The sequence below is a fragment of the Papio anubis genome, chromosome 5 (genome assembly GCF_008728515.1).
Source record: "Papio anubis isolate 15944 chromosome 5, Panubis1.0, whole genome shotgun sequence".
In the NCBI taxonomy this organism is placed as follows: domain Eukaryota; kingdom Metazoa; phylum Chordata; class Mammalia; order Primates; family Cercopithecidae; genus Papio; species Papio anubis.
In genome coordinates this window covers 34,372,285-34,393,632 of record NC_044980.1, presented here as the reverse complement: position 1 = coordinate 34,393,632, position 21,348 = coordinate 34,372,285, and the positions used below count along the sequence as shown (strand labels likewise).

The following is a 21,348-nucleotide window of genomic DNA, read 5'->3' as shown; positions in this document are numbered from 1 at the left end:
CCAAGCTGTTTTGATTACCATAGCCTTGTAATGTAATTTGAAGTCAAATATTGTGCTGTTTCCAACTTATGCTGTATTAATTACTATAGCCTTGTAATATAATTTAAAGTCAGATACTGTGCTGTTTCCAGCTTTGTTCTTTATGCTTAGGATTGCTTTGGCTATATGGGTTCTTTATTGGTTCCATATGAATTTTAGGATTGTTTTTTCTATTTCTGTGAAAATGATATTGGTATTTTTATAGGAATTGAATCAAATCTATAGATTGTCTTAGGTAACATGATCATTTTAATGATATTAATTCTTCCAGTTCATGAACATGGGGTGTCTTTCCGTTTGTGTCCACTTCAATTTCTGTCATCAATGTTTTGCAATTGTTCTTGTAGGGTCTTTCATTGCCTTGGTTAAATTTATTCCTAGGTATATATTTGTACTGTACTAATTGTAAATGAAATTGCTTTATTTATTTATTTATTTATTTATTTATTCATTCATTCATTCATTGGTGGAGATGAGTTCTTTCTATGTTGCACAAGCTAGTCTTGAACTCCTGGGCTCAAGCAATCCTCTGCCTTGGCCTCCTAAAGACTTGGGACTACAGGTTTGAGCCACTGCACCTGGCCTTGATTTATTTTTCAGCTATTTCAGTATTAGTGTACAGAAATGCTACTAATTTTTGTATGTTCATTTTGTATCCTGTTACTTTATTGAATTTGCTTATCAGCTATAAAAGCTATTTGGTGGTTTTTAAATTTTTCAAAATATAAGATTATGTCATTTACAAAAAGGGACTATCTTCCAATTTAAATACGTTTTCTTTCTTCTCTTGCCTAATTTATTTGGCTAGGACTTTCAGTTCTCTCTTGAATAAGAGTAGTGAAAGTGGACATCCTTGTCTTGTTCCAGTTTTTAGAGAAAAGGCTTTCAACTTTTCTCCATTCAATATGTTAGCTGTGGGCTTGTCATATATGGTCTTTATTATTTTGAGGTATGTTCTTTCTATGCTTAGTTTGTTGAGAGTTTTTATCGTGATGGAATGTTGAATTTTATTAAGTGCTTTTTCTGCATCTTTTGAGATCATCACATGGTTTTTGTCCTTCATTCTGTTGGTGTGATGTATAACATTTATTGGTGTGTGTATGTCAAACCATCCTTGCATCCCTGGTATAAATCCCCTTTGATCATTGTGTATTATCTTTTTGATGTGCTATTGAATTCAGTTTGCTTGTATTTTGTTAAGGATTCTTGCATCTATATTCATCAAGATATTAACCTGTAGTTTCCTATTTGGGTTGCATTCTTATCTATTTTTGACATCAGGGTAATACAAAGAATGCATCAGGGAGAATTCACTCCTCCTCAGTTTTTTAAAGAATAGTTTGAGGAAGATTGGTATTAATTCTTTATACATTTGGTAGTATTCAGCAGTGAATCCATCTGGTCCTGTGCTTTTGTTTGTTAGGATAATTTTTATTACTGATTCATTCTCTCTAGTTGTGATTGGTCTGTTCAGGTATTGTATTTCTTCCTGATTCAATCTTGCTAAGTTGAGTTGTTCCAGAAATGTATCCATTTCCCCTGAATTTTCCAGTATGTTAGCATAGTTGTATATAATAGTCTCTGATAATAGTTTATATTTCTGTGATATCAATTGTAATATCTCCATTATCATTTGCTGATACTATTTGGGTTTTCTCTCTCCTTTTATTGATTACTCTAGTTAGCAGTTTATCAATTTTGTTTACCTTTTCAAAGAACCAACTTATCATTTTGTTGACCCTTTGTGTTTCTTTTTTATTAAAGTCCCTATTTTGTTTAGTTCTGTGCTGTTTGTTATTTCTTGTTTTCTGCTAATTTTGGATTTGGTTTGTTCTTGCTTTTCTTGTTTCTTGAGGTGTGTTGTTAAACTGTTTATTTGAAATTTTTCTACTTATTTGATGTGGGCATTTGATGCTATAAACTTTCGTATTAGTTCTACTTTTGCTATATCCCACAGGTCTTGGTATGTCGTGTTTCCATTTTCATTTGTCTCAAGAAATTTTTTAACCTCCATCTGAATTTTTTCATTAACCTATGGAAGTTCAGGAGCATGTTATTTAATTTCTGTGTATTTATATGATTTATGTGGTTTCCAAAGATTCTCTTTATATTGATGTCCATTTTTATTCCACTGTGGTCTGAGAAGATACTTAATATGATTGCAATTTTTAAAAATTTTTTGAGACATGTTTTGTGGCCTAACATACAGTCTATCCTAGAAAGTGTTCCATGTGCTATTGGAAAAAAAAAATGTATTTTGTGGTAGTTGAATACAAAGAGAGTCTTGATTGAAAATTTATGTTTGTCTTTTCAAGAAGCCATATTGAGGCTCTTGTTCTAATGGCAGCGATTTTGTCATTGATTTACAAATAGTTTTAGTTGCTATATTATATGGGCTACCTTTGCATTAATAGAATGTATCTTATTCCTTTTATTCTCAGACCTAGTATAGGACCTGACATGCAGCTAGCATTCAATAATTTTTATTGGCAATGGTGGCAGAACTAACAATTAGGATTATTGACATCTCTATATTGTTTTGAGAGGTGAGATTTTATTAAACTACTTTTCTAGTCAGTTTTACCTTTCAAGTAATTATTTAAAATTGTATTTTGACAAAAACTCATCCGTGGCATGCTAATTCAGTTTTAGCAAAAATGCAACTGGGTTCATTCAGTGAAAATCCCCAACCTTGGATATCTGATCAAATTCTAATCTTCCACCATTCCCAGGACTTATCACTATGGCCTGTCTTCAGCAAGAAGAATCCTGTCAAGTCAGTCTAGCTAGAATCCCCCTGACCCTGACGTTTCCTTTTAGTAATTTTTTATCCACTGATCACCACCATGCTCTTTGGCTATAAATCCCCACTTTTATTTGTATTTGGAGTTGAACTTGATTTTTCTCCCCTATTGTAAAACCCCATTGCAGTGGTCCCTTGAATAAAGTCTTTCTTACCCTCTTTAACAAGTATCAGAAAAATTTTTGTTTAACAATTTCTAAAGGTTTAGATGGAATGATAGAAAAAAAAGTATATATATAAAATCTATGCATTATCTTATATGTACAATAATATAGAAGTAATTGTTTGTTGTAAATACAAGAAACTTCCCGCAATGAGACCTAGATACACCAAATTATGATTCTTTTCAATCGTTGGCACAGTAACAGTAATGTCCAATTAGACCAATCTCTCTTGAGATTGATCTGAAGTTAATCTGGGTGTCCTGTTGAATAAAAACTTAGTACCATTACTAAGTACTTAGTACCATTTCATTCTTGGCTTTACTTCTAAACATCCCATCACATGAGTTTTCTTGGTATCTCTAATGTGTGCACATTGTCATTTTGGTTTGATGGTTCTGTTTCAAATATGTTCTTATAGTAAACTCAAATTTCTTCTCCAGAGAACTGTCTGACTTCCTATGTCCATTTTATAGAACTAACTAATTGTATTTAGTAACAATATCTCAGGAAGTGGGAAGTCCAAGCAGGATATGATCTTATTCAGAGTAATTATCTTAACAACTTATGGAAAAATGTGGATTATTTTGGTTGAGGTAAAACGGCCTAATCAACCCAATACAGCAGGCAAGGCTACAGTTGGAATTCTGAGAGAGCTTTATTGCCACAAAATTGGAGCCTGATATATTCAATGTGTTTCACTCTAGAGTTATTCAAATTAGGAAGACTGCAAGATTGTACAAAGCCCCTATAGCTTGGGGAATATATGTCCTAAAACTGTGTCTGCTGGAAGCACTGAATCCCCGAGCATGCTTCTAGGTGGTGGATACATACCATGCGGTGGCCTCTGAGGCAGTTCTGCTTGTGGTCCTCCTAGTAGTATGTTTAAATTGATGACCAGAGCTAAGTTAGTAAGAGGTTCCAAGCTTTACTATTAGTCAGTAGGACCTGGGGGATTGAAGTTCATGAAATGCAGGTTGCTGAAAAGATTGCTCTTTGGGAAGGGCATAGATGATAGAGCACCAAACTTCACAGCAGCATTGATAGAGAATGACTAAGCTCATAAACACTGGTAGATATGTGTGGGCTGTTATTCTCACATCAAAGTGAAATACTTCTGTGTATATCTATAGGAATTGTTTGGTTGTTGTTTGTATCAAAAGCTATTTGTGCTATTCATTTTTGGTATCCAGCTTGGAACAACATAGTCTGCCCATACGGTATTTTGGAAAAAGAGTGTCTATACAGGATTTGGATAAATGAAGATGCAGACACGTTACAAAAAGATAAAAGACAAAGTCATTCATTTTACAAAAAAGAGCATGATACTCATTTCAGTTCACAAAACATCCAACTTGAAAAAGATCTGACATTAAAATACCAATAAAAATGTGCTGTCACTGAAATACGTGCATTTTACTATGTAAATGCATAGTAACTTGAAATTGCTATTTTATTTATTTACTTACTTACTTACTTATTTTTGAGACAGAGTCTTGCTCTGTCACCAGGCTGGAGTGCAATGGTGCAATCTCGGCTCCCTGCAACCTCTGCCTCCCAGGTTCAAGCGATTCTCCTGCCTTAGTCTCCTGAGTAGCTAGGGCTACAGGCACGTACCACGCCCAGCTAATTTTTGTATTTTTAGTAGAAATGGGGTTTCACCATGTTGGCCAGGATGGTTTTGATCTCTTGACCTCATGATCTGCCCTCTTTGGCCTCCCAAAGTGCTGGGGTTACAGGCGTGGGCCACCGCGCCCAGTCAAGTTTAAGATTAAACCTATTGTGCGCCCATTAAACTCCCTGCTTTGGACAAGGTTTCTAGCACAGCCCATATTAGTATTTAGAATTATTAAATGATATATTAGTTCTCCCATGAAGAATCAGCTGGAAGAGATTAAATAACTTGACAGTTCTCTTTCTCTTCCTGAGATGGCTTTCTTGTTGTTTTTAATAAAACATTTTAGAATATTTGGTCCCCTCACCTGATTGTAACTACCACAGCAATCCTAAAACTAAAAGCTTTCTTTTTTAAAGCATCACTTGTCATTTTAATTATAAATCTTTATTTGTTTTTTTGTAAATACTCAAGGAGAAATTATAGTTACTTTGAGACCACAAGTTGGTTTGGAAATGTATGCTTTGTAATAAAATGCAATTCATTAAAAGTATACCTAATTCTTTTAATAATTAATTAATTAATATTATTCATTATTATAACATTTTTTACACCAATGCAACAATCAACACAAGATTTCCATGACCAAATGTTTGGGGGGTTTTCTCCACATACCAAGCAGTGGACAGCAACTGGGTGTCCTCTAATTCAATTCAATTCTGGTGCTGTCTTCCTGGAGATAGCCTTAGATCTCGCAGATTGAGGGCTCATTCCCACAAGAATGCCTCCCCTTCAGATACCAGTACTGAGTCTAAGCCTCTGGAACTTCTGACTGATCAGCTTCAAGCTGGGCTTCTCATGGCCTCCCTCTTTGGGCTTGATTAATTTGCTAGAGTGGTTCAGAGAACGTTTACTTAGGTTTGTTGGTTTATTATAAAGGGTATTATATTACAAAGGATACAGGTGAAGAGTTGCATAGGGCAAGGCATAGGAGAAGGGGTGCAGAGCTTCCATGCCATCCACAGGTGCACCACCATCCCAGAAACTCTACATGTTTAGCTATATGGGAACTCTCCTAACCCTGTCCTCTTGGGCCTTTTATGGAGACTCCATTTGATAGGCATGATTGGCAACCCTATAGAAATGTGACTGAACAAAAAGAGTATGATTTAAACCCAGAGGGGCCTGTCTGTTCAGATTCTTCTTGACTTCTCTGTACAGCATTCCTTCCTCCATGGTATGAGAGTCTTATGACATACAGTCAGATTAGAGTCTGCCTTGGGCAGCTGAAAGGAGAGAAGGAGAAGGTAAGAGAGGGAGAGATTCTATTTACTCTAACAAGGGCCGTGGAGTTACAAGCCAGGAACTGTGAATGAAAACCAATATATGTAAATTATAATATCACACTTTCCCCTCTATTATGTCCTGTGCAATGGTTCCAGTTTATATTCCTAAAGCCCTGCGCTAGTCCAGATACTTCTATGAACTTCACTGGAGCAGTGTTTACCTACTGTGGGGCTTAGCCTCGTAAGAGATGATGTAATTCCTTCAGTGAGTCATGCCAGAATCCTTCATAAATGAAGCAATGTAGAATGAATTTAAGTAAAAAATATCAAAGGGCGTTTCAGATAGTAAGGGTAAATGCGTATGTGGAGGTTTTTGGAAATATGTTTGCCTTGGTTATGTTTGTACGTGTGTGCGTGTGTGTGATTAAAGATGGATGTGTGTATGTGGTTTGCATGTAGGGAAAAGTATTTTTTTTCCTGTGGGTCATTGTCAATAAAATTTGCAAGCCACTGTTGGAGGATAAAGACCCCATTGAAAGCAATCCATGATCTAGCCTCAATTCAACCTTAACTATAAGCCACAAACTCATTTATACATCGTGTTCACATTCCTTTCTCAGGTCCCAACTTTCCCATCTCAACACCTGTCTTTCCTCCTCCCTCTGCAAAAAAGACATCTGAATACTTTTCATTTTCACATACCCAGAGCCTAGAACAGTGACTGTCCAAATGCTCACTCAGTAAATGATATAGCATGAATCCATACATACCAACAGGACTTTTAACACACACCACTCACTTTAACATCTATGTATTATGTTGCACAATTTCTCGTTTGTATGTGTGTGTTATTGGATGGTTCCAGTCCTTTGTACTTAGAACAATGAGGATCACAAAAGGACATGTGAATGTGGAAACTGCTTTTTTTTCTTTTTCTCTTTCTTTTTTTTTTTTTTTTATTTTTTATTTTTAGATGGAATCTTGCTTTGTCACCCAGGCTGGAGTGCAGTGGCACGATCTCCAGTCACTGCAACCTCTGCCTCCTGGGTTCAAGCCATTCTCCTGCCTCAGCCTCCCGAGTAGTTGGGATTACAGGTGCTTGTCAGCATGCCTGGCTAATTTTTGTATTTTTAGTAAAGACAGGGTTTCACCATGTTGTCCAGACTGGTCTCAAACTCCTGACCTCAGATGATCCACCAGCCTTGGCCTCCCAAAGTGCTGGGATTACAGGTGTAAGTCACCATGCCCAGCCAGAACCTGCTTTTTTTATGTTCTACTTTCAGTTATGCCATGATGAAATAAAGTATATTAGACTTCCCATCCTACCATGATTAACTATAAAACAGAAAAAGTATGTAAAGCAACTTTTTAGGCAAGGTACAGATAGTGTATAAAAATGTCAGTTTTCTTCCTGGGGAAGTTTCTTGACTGTGGCTTAAAGAAGCAGACACCAAGCAGAGAGCAAAGATCTTTCTGGGTGGAGGAAACAAAGATTGGAGTGTAAGGCTTCTGGAATTCTGAGGGTAATGTAATGGAGAAGAGGAATGTAGAATTTGGGGGGTAAGACAATGCAGAAGAGGAAGTTATGGTGAGAAAGGAGCTCTAGAAATTAGCTTGGAGTCTCCTTGAGTCTTTAACCAAATACAAAGCTGCCCATGCACAGGAGAATAGGAAGCCTATTGAAGATACTGTATGCTGTACAATGCTAGGAATCACTGGAATTTCAATCAGACTAAGTGAAGAAACTTCATTGAACACGTAGAGAATTCAGGTAAAGACCCAGAGAGAAAAAGGGTTTTTTTTTTCTTTTCATTATCAAGGTACTTTAATCATAGTGTCAGGGCTAACAAATTCTAAAATATAATTTTAAAAACTCTAGTGAGATAAAGCTGATTATCCAATGAATTAATTTCCTGCCAGAAGAAAAATCAAAATTTAAAACAAAAAATTTTAGACTCTTAACAATGTAGCACCCATAATGTCAGACACAAAATCAAGAAGAAAGAACATATGAATCATAACCAGGGGGAAACAATCATCAAAAGAAATAGACTCAGAGGTGACACGGGTGTTAAAATGAGCAGACAAAGACAATAAGCACTGTAAAAATATTATAAAAATTTTTAATATGAAAATTAAGATATAGATGTAATGTATGAACAGTTGTGAAATGTAATAGTGCAATGGAAGCTATTTTTTAAAATATGGAAGGTCTACAGCTGACAAATCTTTCATCTGAAATGTAAAATTCATTGAATGGACCTTAACAGCGGATTCAAGATTCAGAGGAAAAGATAAACAAACTTGTAGCAAGACAACAGTAACTATCCAAACTAAAACACAAAGAGTAGACAGTCTAAAAATAATAACTAGAACTTCAGTGACCTGTGGAAGAATAACAAATGGTCGAATGTGTAATTAAAGGCCCAAAAGAAGAAAAAGAAGAGTTTGAAGCAGAAAAAAAATGTAAACACGTAATAACCAAGTATTTTCTAAATATAATGGAGAATATATATTTTTAAAACCAAAAACTTGACAAAATCCAACAGGAAAAGCACACCATAAAACTATAAATAGGCACATTGTCAAATGTCAAGTTGTTAAATTGCATAAAAATAAAGACCAGTTGAAAGAGTAAGATTGCAGAAAAATGAAGAGAAAGCCTTAAAAGTACACAGAGGAAAAAAGACATTGTGAGAGCAATAAGAGGGATGACAACTGATACGATAAGGAACAATGCAGGCCAGGAGATAGTAGTTTTAAAATATTGAAGAAGAATAAATTAATGCTATAATTTCATAACCAGCAAAAATGATCCCTCAACAATAAAGACAAAATAAAGACATTTTCAGATAACAAAGGCTGAGAAAATGTGATACATGCATTGTAAAGATGGTAAACTCTTCAAGCTGAAGGAAAGTGATACCAAATAGAAACTCGTATCAACATAAAAGAAAGAACACTATGAATAGGTAGTATATAGGCTAATATGAGAGAGGCATGTCTTACGTGGCAGCAGACGAGAGAATGAGAGCCAAGCAAAAGGGGTTTCCTTTTATAAAACCACCAGATCTCCTGAGACTTATTCACTACCATGAGAATGGTATGGAGGAAACTGACCCCCATGATTCAATAATTTCCCACTGAGTCCTCCCACAACACGTGGGAATTATGGGAGCTACAATTAAAGATGAGATTTGGGTGGGGACATAGCCAAGTCATATCAATGATATAGCTAAAGCTGATGAAGAAAATTATGGGAAACTAAGCAAACACTCAAGCCAACAGAATGCAGGAAAGGAAACAAATGAAATAAGAAAAATAATACACAAGGAAAAAATGAGACAATTATAAAATAAGTAGCAATATTATAGATTAAACCTAACTAGAGCAATGAATCTATTGTATATAAATTTAAAACTCTAATTAAGATGCATAGATTACCAAATTAAACTTTAAGAAAATCAAGGCCTAAGTATATATTTTTAAAAGAAATGCAGTTTAAATATAAAGACACATATAAATTAAAAGTAAAATTATGGAAAATATATATAATGGAAACATTATTTATAGCCAAATATTTATAGCATCATTCATAGTAAAGTATCATTTATAGCAACATCATTCAAAAATGAAGTAAAGATATTTCTGACAAAGTAGACTTTCAAACAGGAGTTACTAAAGAGAAGCACTTCATAAAATTAAAAAAAGATTAATCAAGAATACATTATAATGCTATTGCCATGCACCTTGTAACAGAAGCCAAAGCTGGCAAAACTAAAGGGAAATTAAAATTATATAAATTATAGTTCATAATTTTTAGTAATTATTCAATAATTTTTAGGGAACAGGTGGTTTGGGTTACATGGGCAAGTTATTTAGTGGTGATTTCTGATATTTTGGTGGATCTGTCACATGAGCAGTGTACACTATACCCAATGTGTAGTCTTTTGTCTGTTACCACCTTCTACCCTTCTCTCTGTGTCCCCAAGGTCCATTATATCATTCTTATGCCTTTGCATCCTCATAGCTTAGCTCCCATTTATAAGTGAGAACGTACAATATTTGGTTTTTCATTCTTGAGTTACTTCACTTAGAATAATGGTCTCCAACTCCATCCAGATTGCTGCAAATGACATTATTTTGTTCCTTTTTATGGCTGAATAGTACCCCATGGTGTATATATACTACATTTTCTTTATCCACTTGTTGGTTGATGGGCATTTGGGCTAGTTCCGTATTTTTGCAACTGTGACTTGTGCTGCTGAAAACGTTCATGTTTAAGTGTCTTTTTCATATGATTACTTATTTTCCTCTAGGTAGATACCCAGTAGTGCGATTGCTAGATCAAATGATAGTTCTACTTTTAGTTGTTTAAGGAATCTCCACTCTGTTTTCCGTAGTGGTTGTACTACATAGTTTACATTCCCACCAGTAGTGTAAGTGTTCTTTTTTTCTTTCTTTTTTTTTTTTTTAACCACATCCACACCAACATCTATTAATTTGAAGTTTTTAAAATTATGGCCATTCTTGTAGGAGTAGAATGGTATCTCACTATACTTTTAATTTGTTTTTCCCTGATAATTAGTGATGTTGAGCATTTTTTTCATGTGTTTGTTGGCCATTTGTATATTTTCTTTTGATAATTGTCTATTCATGTCCTTTGCCCACTTTTTGATGGAAATATTATTTTTTTCTTGATGATTTGTTCGAGTTTCTTGTAGATTCTGGATATTAGTCCTTTATTGGATGCATAGTTTGCAAATACTTTCTCCCACTCTGTGGGTCGTGTGTTTACTCTGCTGATTTTTTTGCTGTGCAGAAACTTTTTAGTTTAATTAGGTCCCATCTCTTTATTTTTGTTTCATTTGCTTTTGGGTTCTTGGTCATGAACTCTTTGCCAAAGCCAACATCTAGAAGACTTTTTCCAATGTTATATTCTAGAATTTTTCTGGTTTTAGGCCTTAGATTTAAGACTTTGATCCATATTGAGTTGATGTTTATATAAGGTGAGAGATGAAGACCTAGTTTTATTCTGCTACATGTGGCTTGCCAATTATCCCGGCACCTTTTGTTGAATAGGGTGTTCTTTCCCTACTTTATGTTCTTGTTTGCTTTATCAAAGATCAGTTGGCTATAAATATTTGTCTTTATTTCTGGGTTCCCTCAGTCTATGTGGTCTGTTCCATTGGTCTATGTGCCTATTTTTATATCAGTACCATGCAGATCTGGTAACTAGAGCCTTACAGTATAGTTTGAAGTCAGATAATGTGAAGCCTCCAGATTTGTTATTTTTGCTTAGTCTTGCTTTGGCTAGCTATGCAGGCTCTTTTTTGGTTTCATATGAATTTTAGGATTTTTTCTTTGAGTTCTGTGAAGAATGATCATGGTACTTCGATGGGAATTGCATTAAATCTGTACATTGCTTTTGGCAGTATGGTCATTTTCACTTTATTGATTCTACCCATCTGAGCACGGGATGTGTTTCCATTTGTTTGTATCGTCTATGATTTCTTTCAGCAGTGTTTTGTAGTTATCCTTGTAGAGTTCTTCCACCTCCTTGGTTAGGTATATTTCTAAGTGGTTTTTGTTGTTTGTTTTTTGTTTTGCACCTCTTGTAAAAGAGATTGAGTTCTTGATTTGATTCTCAGCTTGGTCGTTATTGGTGTATAGCAGTACTACTGATTTGTGTACATTGATTTTGTATCCTAAAACTTGACTGATTTATCAGATCTAGGAACTGTTTGGATGAGTCCTTAGGTTTTCTAGGTATAAAAATTATATCCTTGGTGAACAGTGAAAGTCTGACTTCCTCTTTACCAATCTGGGTGCCGTTTATTTATTTCTCTTGTCTGATTGCCCTAGCTAGGACTTCCAGTACTATGTTGAATGGAAGCAGTGAAAGTGGGCATCCTTGTCTTGTTCTAGTTCTCAGGAGGAATGTTTTCAACTTTTCCTCATTCAGTATGATGTCAGCTGTGTGTTTGTCACAGGTAGTTTTTATTACCTAGAGGTATGTTTCTTCTATGCCAAGTTTACTAAGGGTTTTAATCATAAAGGATGCTGGATATTATCAAATGGTTTTTCTGCATCTACTGAGATAATCATATGATTTTTGTTTTAAATTCTGTTTAGGTGATGTATCACATTTATTGACTTGTGTATGTTAGACCATCCCTGCATCCCTTGTATAAAATCCACTTGTTCATGGTGTATTATCTTTTTGATATGCTGTTGGATTTGGTTAGCTAGTATTTTGATGAGGATTTTTGCATTGTGTTCATTGGGAATATTGGTCTGTAGTTTACTTTTTTTCTTATATCCTTTCCTGGTTTTGGTATTAGGGTGATATTGGCTCCATAGAATGCTTTAGGGAGAATTTCCTCTTTATCTTTTGGAATAGTTTCAGTAAGATTGGTACCAAGTTTTCTTTGAACGTCTGATAGAATTTAGCTCTGAATCCATCTGGTCCTGGACATGTTTTTGTTAACATTTTTTATTGCTATTTTAATCTTACTACTTGATATTGAACTGTTTAGAGTTTCTATTTCTTCCTGATTTAATCTGGGAGTGTTGTATATTTCCGGGAATTTATTCATCTTCTCTAGATTTTCTAGTTTGTGTGCATAAAGGTGTTCATAGTAGCCTTGAATGATCTTTTGTATTTCTGTGGTGGTGGTTGTAATATCTCCCATTTCATTTCTACTTGAGCTTGTTTGGATCTTCTCTCTTCTTGGTGAGTCTTGCTTTTTGTTTCATTTATCTTTTGTGTCATTTTTGTTTGTTTGTTTCAGTTTCATTTAGTTCTGCTCAGATCTTTGTTATTTCTTTTCTTCTGCTGGGTTTAGGTTTTGTTTGTTCTTATTTCGATAGTTCCTTAAGGTATGACCTTAGATTGTCTATTTGTGCTCTTTCAGACTTTTTGATATAGGGATTTAATGCTATGAACTTTTCTCTTACCACTGCTTTTACTGTTTCCTAGAGGCTTTGCTAAGTTTTGTTTCACTGTTATCATTCAGTTCAAATAATTATTTAATTTTCTTCTCGATTTCATTGTTGACCCATGGATCATTCAAGATCAGGTTCTTTTCTTTTCTTTTTCTTTTTTTCCTGAGACTAGGTTTTGCTCTTGTTGCCTAGGCTGGGGTGCAATTTTGCGATCTCGACTCACTGCAACCTCTGCCTCCTGGGTTCAAGTGGTTCTCCTGCCTCAGCCTCCCGAGTAGCTGGGATTACAGGCGTGTACCACCATGCCTAGCTATTTTTTGTATTCTTAGTAGAGACAGAGTTTTGCCACGTTGGCCAGGCTGATCTCGAACTCCTGGCCTCAGGTGATCCACCTGCCTCAGCCTCCCAATGTGCGGGGATTACAGGCATGAGCCACCACTCCTAGCCAATTTTCATGTATTTGTATAGTTTTGAGGGTTCTTTTTAGAATTAATTTTCTGTATTATTCCACTAGAGTCTGAGAGGATACTTGGTATGATTTCAATTTTCTTAAATTTATTAAGACTTCTTTTGTGACCTATCATATGTGACCTATTGTGTGACCTATCATATTATCTTTGAGTATGTTCCCATTTTCAATGGGAATATTTGGAATGTTCCCATTCTCAATGAAAATGTTCTCAAAGATAGACCATATGACCATATAATAGGTCACAAAAGAAGTGACCTATGTGTGTGCCAATGAAAGAAGTGTACCAATGAAAACAATGTACATTCTGCAGCTGTTGGGTAGAATGTCCTGTTAAAATCTGTTAAGTCCATTTTGTTCTAGGGTATAGTTTAAGTCTATTGTTTCTTTTTTTTTTTCTTTTTCTTTTCTTTTTTTTTTTTTTTTTTGAGACAGAGTCCCACTGTCGCCCAGGCTGGAGTGCAGTGGCGAGATCTCCGCTCACTGCAAGCTCCGCATCCCGGATTCACACCATTCTTCTGCCTCAACCTCCCGGGTAGCTGGGACTACAGGCACCTGCCACCACGCCCGGCTAATTTTTTTTTATTTTTAGGAGAGATGGGGTTTCACTGTGTTAGCCAGGATGGTCTCCATCTCCTGACCTCGTGATCTGCCCACCTTAGCCTCCCAAAGTGCTGGGATTACAGGCGTGAGCCACCGCGCCCGGCCTAAGTCTATTGTTTCTTTGTTGACTTTCTGCCTTAATTACCTGTCTAGTGCAGTCAGTGGAGTATTGAAATTCCCCAGTATTAATGTGTTGTCATCTATCTTATTTCTTAGGTCTAGTACCAATTGTTTTATAAAATTGGGAGCTCCAGTGTTAGGTGCATGTATATTTAGGATTATAATATTTTCCTGCTGTACTAATCCTTTTATTGTTATATAATATACCTCTTTGCCTTTTTTTTTTTTTTAACTTCTGTTGCTTTAAAGTCTGTTTTGTCTGATATAAGGATAGCTGCTCCTGCTCACTTTTGGTTTCCATTTGCATGGAATATCTTTTCCACCTCTTTACCTTAAGTTTATGTGAGTCCTTATGTGTTAGGTGAGTCTTTTGAAGATAGCAGATACTTGGTTGGTGGATTTTTATCCATTCTGCCATTCTGTACTTTTTAAGCAGAGCATTTAGGCCATTTACATTCAATGTTAGTATTGAGATGTGAGGTACTGTTCTATACATTGTGTTAGTTGTTGCCTTAATACCTTGTTTTTTCCCATTGTTTCATAAGCCCTATGAAATTTAAGTTTTAAGGAGGTTCTATTTTGGTGTATTTCAAAGTTTTATTTCAATATTTAGAACTCCTTTTAGCATTTCTTGTAGTGCTGGCTTGGTAGTGGCAAATTTTCTCAGCATTTGTTTGTCTGAAAAATACTTTATCTGTTCTTCGTTTATGAAGCCTAGTTTCACTGGATACAAAATTCTTGGCTGATAATTGTTTTGTTTAAGGAGGCTATGGATAGGACCCCAATCCCTTCTTACTTGGGGGGTTTTTGCTGAGACATCTTCTGTTAATCTGATAGGTTTTCCTATATAGGTTACCTGATGCTTTTTCATCACAACTCTTAAGTTTCTTTCCTTTGTCTTGACTTTAGATAAGCTGATGACTAAGTGCCTAGGTGATGATTTTTTCATGATAAACTTTCCAGGTGTTCTTTGAGCTTCTTGTATTTGGATGTCTAGATCTCTAGCATGGCCAGGGAAGTTTTCCTTGGTTATTCCCTCAAATAAGTTTTCCAGACTTTTAGATTTCTCTTCTTCCTCGGGAACACCAATGATTTTTAGTTTTGGTTGTTTAACATAATCCCAAACTTCTTGGAGGCTTTGTTCATTTTTAAAATTCTTTTTTCCTTTGTCTTTGTCTGACTGGGTTAATTTGAAAGCCTTATCTTTGAGTTCCCAAGTTCCTCCTACTTGTTCCATTCTACTGTTGAAACTTTCCAGTCTATTTTGCATTTCTCTAAGTGTATCTTTCATTTCCAGAAGCTGTGATTGTTTTTAATTTTTGATATCAATTTCTCTGGAGAATTTTTCAACCATATCCTGTATATTTTTAAATTTTTTAGGTTGTTTTTCACCTTTCTCTGGTATCCCCTTGAGTAGCTTAATAATCAACCTTCTGAATCCTTTATCTGTCAATTCAGAGATCTTCTTGGTTTGGATCCATTGCTGGGGAGCTAGTGTGATCCTTTAAGGGTGTTATAGAACCCTGTTTTGTCATGTTACCAGAATTATTTTTCTGGTTCTTTCTCATTTGGACAGACTATTTCAGTGGAAAGGTCTGAGACTCAAGCTCTGCTGTTCAGATTATTTTGTTTCACCGGGTGATCTCTTGATGTAGTGCTCTTCCCTTCCCCTAGGGATGGGGCTTCCTGAGAGCTGAACTGCTGTAATTGTTATTGCTCTTCCGGGTCTAGCCACCAACCTGGATGCCCAGGCTCCCCTTGTTGATGGTGGGGACTGTCTGCAAAGTGTCCTGTGATGTAATCTGTCTTCAGGTCTCACAGCCTGGATACCAGCACCTGCTCTGGTGGAGGTTGCAGGGAAGTGAAGTAGACTCTGAGAGTCTTTGGTTTTTGTATTAGCCATTTTCACACTGTTGATAAAGACATACCCAAGACTGGGCAATTTACAAAGGAAAGAGGTTTAATGGACTTATAGTTCCATGTGGCTGAGGAGGTCTCACAATCATTGTGGAAGGTGAAAGTCATATCTCACATGGTGGCAGACAAGAGAAAACAGTTTGTGCAGGGAAACTACACTTTATAAAACCAATAGATCTTGTGAGACTTATTCACTATCATGAGAACAGCACAGGAAAGACCTGCCCCCATGATTCAATTACCTCCCACCAGGTGTCTCCCACGACAAGCTGGAATTCAAGATGAGATTTGGGTGGGGACATAGCCAAACCATGTCAGTTGTAGATATGTTTTGTGTTCTGGCTTTTTCAAATGCTGGTTATGTGAGCAGTGAAATTGTCATATGGGCATACTCAGGACCCCTAGTTAGCCAAGATGTTGCAAGCAGTAGAATTAGCTGTTGTTTCCTTCTTCCTGGGATCATGACTTTTGTTTAATGAGTTTCTGTAATGTTCTGAGTTGGTTGGCCTCCAGCCAGGAGGTGGCACTTTCAAGAGAGCACACCAGCTGCAGTAGTAGCAGGGGTATCTAAACTTGCCTTAAGTTGGCCAGGGTAAGTATTTTGGTTTCTCAGGCAATAGGTGGGGCTATAAGCTTCCCAAACGTTTCTGTCTTTTGTGCTCAGCTACCAGGGTGGGTAAAGAAATACCATCAGGTGGGGGCAGCATTAGATGCGTCTGGCCTCAGATTCTTCTTGGGCAGGGCTTGCTGTGACCACTGAGGGGGATGGGGGAGGTGGTTCTCAGGCTAATGTGGTTATTTTCCAGAGAGAATTATGGCTGCCTCTGCTATGTTATATAGTTCACCAGGGAGGTGGGGGATAGCTGATAGTGAGAGGCCTCACCTAGGTCCAACGTAATTGGCAAGGCTCATGTCACTCTTGCAGTTCCCTGCTCAGACTTTGCCCCAGACCCTGAGCTTCCCCACTGAGAAAGCAAGCACAGCTTCCAAACTTCACCCCTCCCCATCTGCCCACACTGTCAGTGGTGGCTCCTGCAATTGTATCTGCAGCAGTTCATATTTGACTCCAGATTCTGCTCAAGAAAATTTGTACCCTGTCAAAATTATTACTAATTTCAGTTGGAAGCTTCTTTCATCCTGCGACTCCTCCCTAATTCTGCTGGCTGTCTTCCTTGAGGTCCCCTGTGAGATACAGTCAGGGATGGCTTCCCTGGGCTCAGGCGGGAGACTGGGAGTGCCTATAAGGCTCTTTCTGCTGCTGCTTCTACTTTTGTATTTTGCACAGCTCTCTAAGTCTGTTTCAGCTCTAAGTAAGGTTAAATCCTTTTCCCATAATCTGGATTTTCAGATTCCCCAGTGGGGATGTGTGTTCAGTGCCAGGTTTCCCCCTCTCACTTTGGAAACTCACAGTTTTTTGTCTGTCTCACAGAATTTGCAACAGTATGCCACTTCTTTCAAAGGATCTATGAATTATTTTGGTTTTCCTGGTTTGCTCCTGTGGTGGTTCTTGGAGCAAAAGTTCACAGTACGAGTCTTCACACACTGTTCTGCCCATCCAAGTGGGAGCTGCACATTAGCCCTCTGTTTTATCTGCCATCTTGTCCTCAATTTCTAATATTAAAATTATATAAAATGATTAGAGATCCTAACACTTAACTCTCAGTACTTGATATGCTAAATAAAACCAAAGCCTTTATTAAGGACATGGAAAACTTAAAAAAAAACACTATATCAGCAACATTAACACAATCAATATTTATAAAACACTATACCCAACAATATAGCTTCAAGTACACATGGAATATTCTTAAAGAAAGAGTATATTTTAGGTGACACAATAAATCTCAAAAAATGTAAAACAATTGAAATAATATAGAATGAGTTCTCTGACTAAAATTGAGTTAAATTAAAATGAAATATACCTGGAAAATTCCAAAATACTTGTACATTAAGCCATATACCCTTAAATAACCTATAAGACAAAAATGAAATCATTAGTAAAATTAGAAAAATTTCTAATTAAATGATAATAAAAATATAGCAAAGCAAAATTTGTCAGAAACCACTTCAGCTATTGATATGGTTAGGCTTTGTGTCCCTACCAAAATATCATCTTGAATTGTAATTTCATAATCCCCATAATCCCCAGGTGTCAAGGAAGAGACCAGGTGGGGGTAATTGAATCATGGAGGTGGTTTCCCTCATGCTCTTCTCAAGATTGTGAGTGAATTCTTACGAGATCCAATGGTTTTATAAGGGACTCTTCTCCCTTTGCTCAGCGCTTCTCCTTCCCGCTGCCTTATAAAGAAAGTCCTTGCTTCCCCTTTGCCTTCTGCCATGATTGTAAGTTTCCTGAGGCCTCCCCAGCCATGCTGAACTGTGAGTCAATTAAACTTCTTTTCTTCATAAATTACCCAGTCTCAGTTCTTTAAGCATTATGAAAATAGACCAATACAGTCATGTTGAGAAGGAAATTTATTATTTCAAATTGTATATGAAAAAAAGAATAAAGGTATAAAATCAAAGATATCAGCCTTCAATTGAAGCAGCTAAAAATAAAAAGCAAATTAAACACAAAGTAAGTAGAATGAGAAAAACAAAGAAGAGTGTAAATCAAGGAAATTGATAAAAGAAACCCAATAAAAACAATTTTAAAAATCAAATGTCATTATTTGAAAATATAAAATCCTAACTATACTTACGAAGAAAATAAGATACAAGTTACTAGTGATAGGAATGGAGAGAAGACATCATCACAGCTCCTTCAGACATTAAAAGCAAAAATAAAACCTTTTGAAAACTTTTATATCAATAAATTTAATTATGTAAATAAATTTCTTGAAAGTTACAAACTACCAAGGCTCCTTCAAGATGAAATAGATGAGTGCTTCCTCATACTATTTTCTAACCTCCCAGATTTTTCTAATAATTTTTTCCAGTATATCTTTCTTTAGTTAAGATAACCAGATCTGTAACAGTATTCCAGGCAGATGCACCTATAAAGTCCTACATAAATATGTATCTGCTGGCCATCTTAGATCCTTTCAAAACAAGACTCACAAAGCTGTACCAGATTCCTCAAGCCACACTCATGTTTCACTCATTGAAGTGTCCATAACAATGCATAGTTTAGTGAGCACTTAATTGTAGCTCATCAAACTATTTAATAAACTTTTCAGGCATCTGAAGCAGCCCCTTAGGAAAATCAACAATCTCTCAAGCTCAGAAGTCTTATCTTTACTTCTTTTGTAGCCTTCACAGCCTTGATCACTGTGCACATCACAGCTCTAAAGGTTCCATAGGATCATTGGCCCTGCCCCTTCCCAGCAGCAGCTATTAGAGACTAGCTGTTGAACTACACAATAATACAAGTAGAGCTAGAGAATATATAGAAGTTTAGGCTGATTCTTTGATGGCCATAAAACACTTAAGATAAAAGTTACATTTTATTTTTCTCCCTACTGTAAGTCTATTTTGTTATCATTCAAGTGTTCCTTCTAAGAGAGAAAAAATATCTGATTAATCAAGAGTCCCAGGTGTGTTTTACTTAACTCAAATTTTGCTGAATGCTAAAATTTACAGTAGAAGAATACAGGTATACCTGCTTATGGTGCTTTGCTTTATTGTGCTTTTCAGATATTGCATTTTTCACAAGTTGAAGGTTTGCAGCAAACCTGCACTGAGCAAAGTCTACAGGTACTGTTTTCTTCAACAGCACATGTTTACATTGTGTCTCTGCGTCACATTGTGGTAATTCTCACAACATTTCAACTTTATTATTATTATTATTGTGATATTTCTTTTTTTTTTTTTTTGAGACAGAGTCTTGCTCTGTCGCCCAGGCTGGAGTGCAGTGGCGCAAACTCGGCTCACTGCAAGCTCCGCCTCCCGGGTTCACGCCATTCTCCTGCCTCAGCCTCCCGAGTAGCTGGGACTACAGGCGCCCGCCACTGCGCCCGGCTAATTTTTTCTATTTTTAGTAGAGACGGGGTTTCACCATGGTCTCGATGTAATATTTCTTTTGGTGAACTGTAATCAGGGATTTTTGATGTTACTATTGTAATTATTTTGGGACACCACAAACCACACCCATATAAGATGGCAGACTTAATTGATAAATGTAGTATGTGTTCTCCACAGGTCAGTTTTTTCTCAATTTTTCTCCCTCATCTTAGGCCTCCCTATTCCCTGAGATACAATAATGTTAAAATTAGGCCAATTAATAACCCTGCAATTACCCATAAGTGTTCAAATGAAAAGGAGTCAAATGAAAGGACGAGACACACTCTCATTTTAAGTCAAAAGCTAGAAATGATTAACCTTAGTGAGAAAGACATATCTAAAGGTGAGGTAGGCAGAAATCTAGGCCTCTAGTTTCAGTTAGCCAAGTTGTAAATGTAAAGGAAAAGTTATTGAAGGAAGTTAAAAGTGTTACACCAGTGAATACACAAATAAGAAAGTGAAACAGCCTTCTTGCTGATAGGGAGAACGTTTGAATGGTCTGGATAAAAGATCAAAGGAGCTGCAACATTCCCTTAAGCCAAAGCCTAATTCATAGCAAGGTCCTAATTTTCTTCAATTCTAGGAAGGCTGAGAGAGGTAAAGAAGCTGCAGAAGAAAAATCTGAACCTAGCAGGGATTGGTTCATATGGAAAGAAACCATCTCCATAACAAAAAAGTACAAGGAGAAGCAGCATGTGTTGATGTAGAAGCTGCAGCAAGTTATCCAGAAGATCTAGCTAAGATCACTGATGAAGGTAGCTACCTTTATCATCAGATTTTTGATGTAAATAAAACAGCCTTCTAATGGAAGGTGATACCATGTAGGACTTTCATAGCTAGAGAGGAGATGTCAATGCCTGGCCTTAAAGCTTCAAAAGACAGGCTGACTCTCTTGTTAGGGGGTAATGCGGCTGGTGACTAAGTTGAAACCAGTGCTCATTGACCACTCTGAAAATCCTAGGGCTCTTAAGAATTAAGCTAAACTGTGCTTTAGACATGGAACAACAAAGCCTGGATGACAGAACATCTGTTTATAGCATGGTTTACTTAATATGTTTAAGCTCACTGTTGAAACCTACTGTTAAAATATTATTTTCAAATATTACCACTCACTGACAATGCACCTAGTCACTCAAGGACTCTGATGGACATGTACAAGGAGAAAGCTGTTGTTTTCATGCCTGCCAACACAACATCCTTCTCCAGCCCATGGATCAAGGAGTCATTTCAACTTTCAAGCCTTATTATTTAAGAAATACATTTTGTAAGGTGAATGCTTATACACTGATGGTAGAATGTAGACTAGTACAACTTCTATAGAAAGTAATATGGAGATTTGTTAGAGAACTAAAAATAGATATGCCATTTGATCCAGCAATCTCACT

The 21,348-nt window shown here is 36.5% G+C and overlaps 1 long non-coding RNA gene across 2 annotated transcripts in view; it reads left to right on the top strand.

The window, feature by feature from the left end:
* Positions 1-21,348, top strand: part of LOC103885021 — a 67,746-nt gene that overhangs the window by 1,660 nt on the left and 44,738 nt on the right. For both annotated transcript variants that reach the window (XR_647900.4, XR_001903304.3), the window contains exon 2: positions 19,598-19,657. This is a non-coding gene — a long non-coding RNA (uncharacterized LOC103885021). The remainder of the gene's footprint in view (positions 1-19,597; positions 19,658-21,348) is intronic.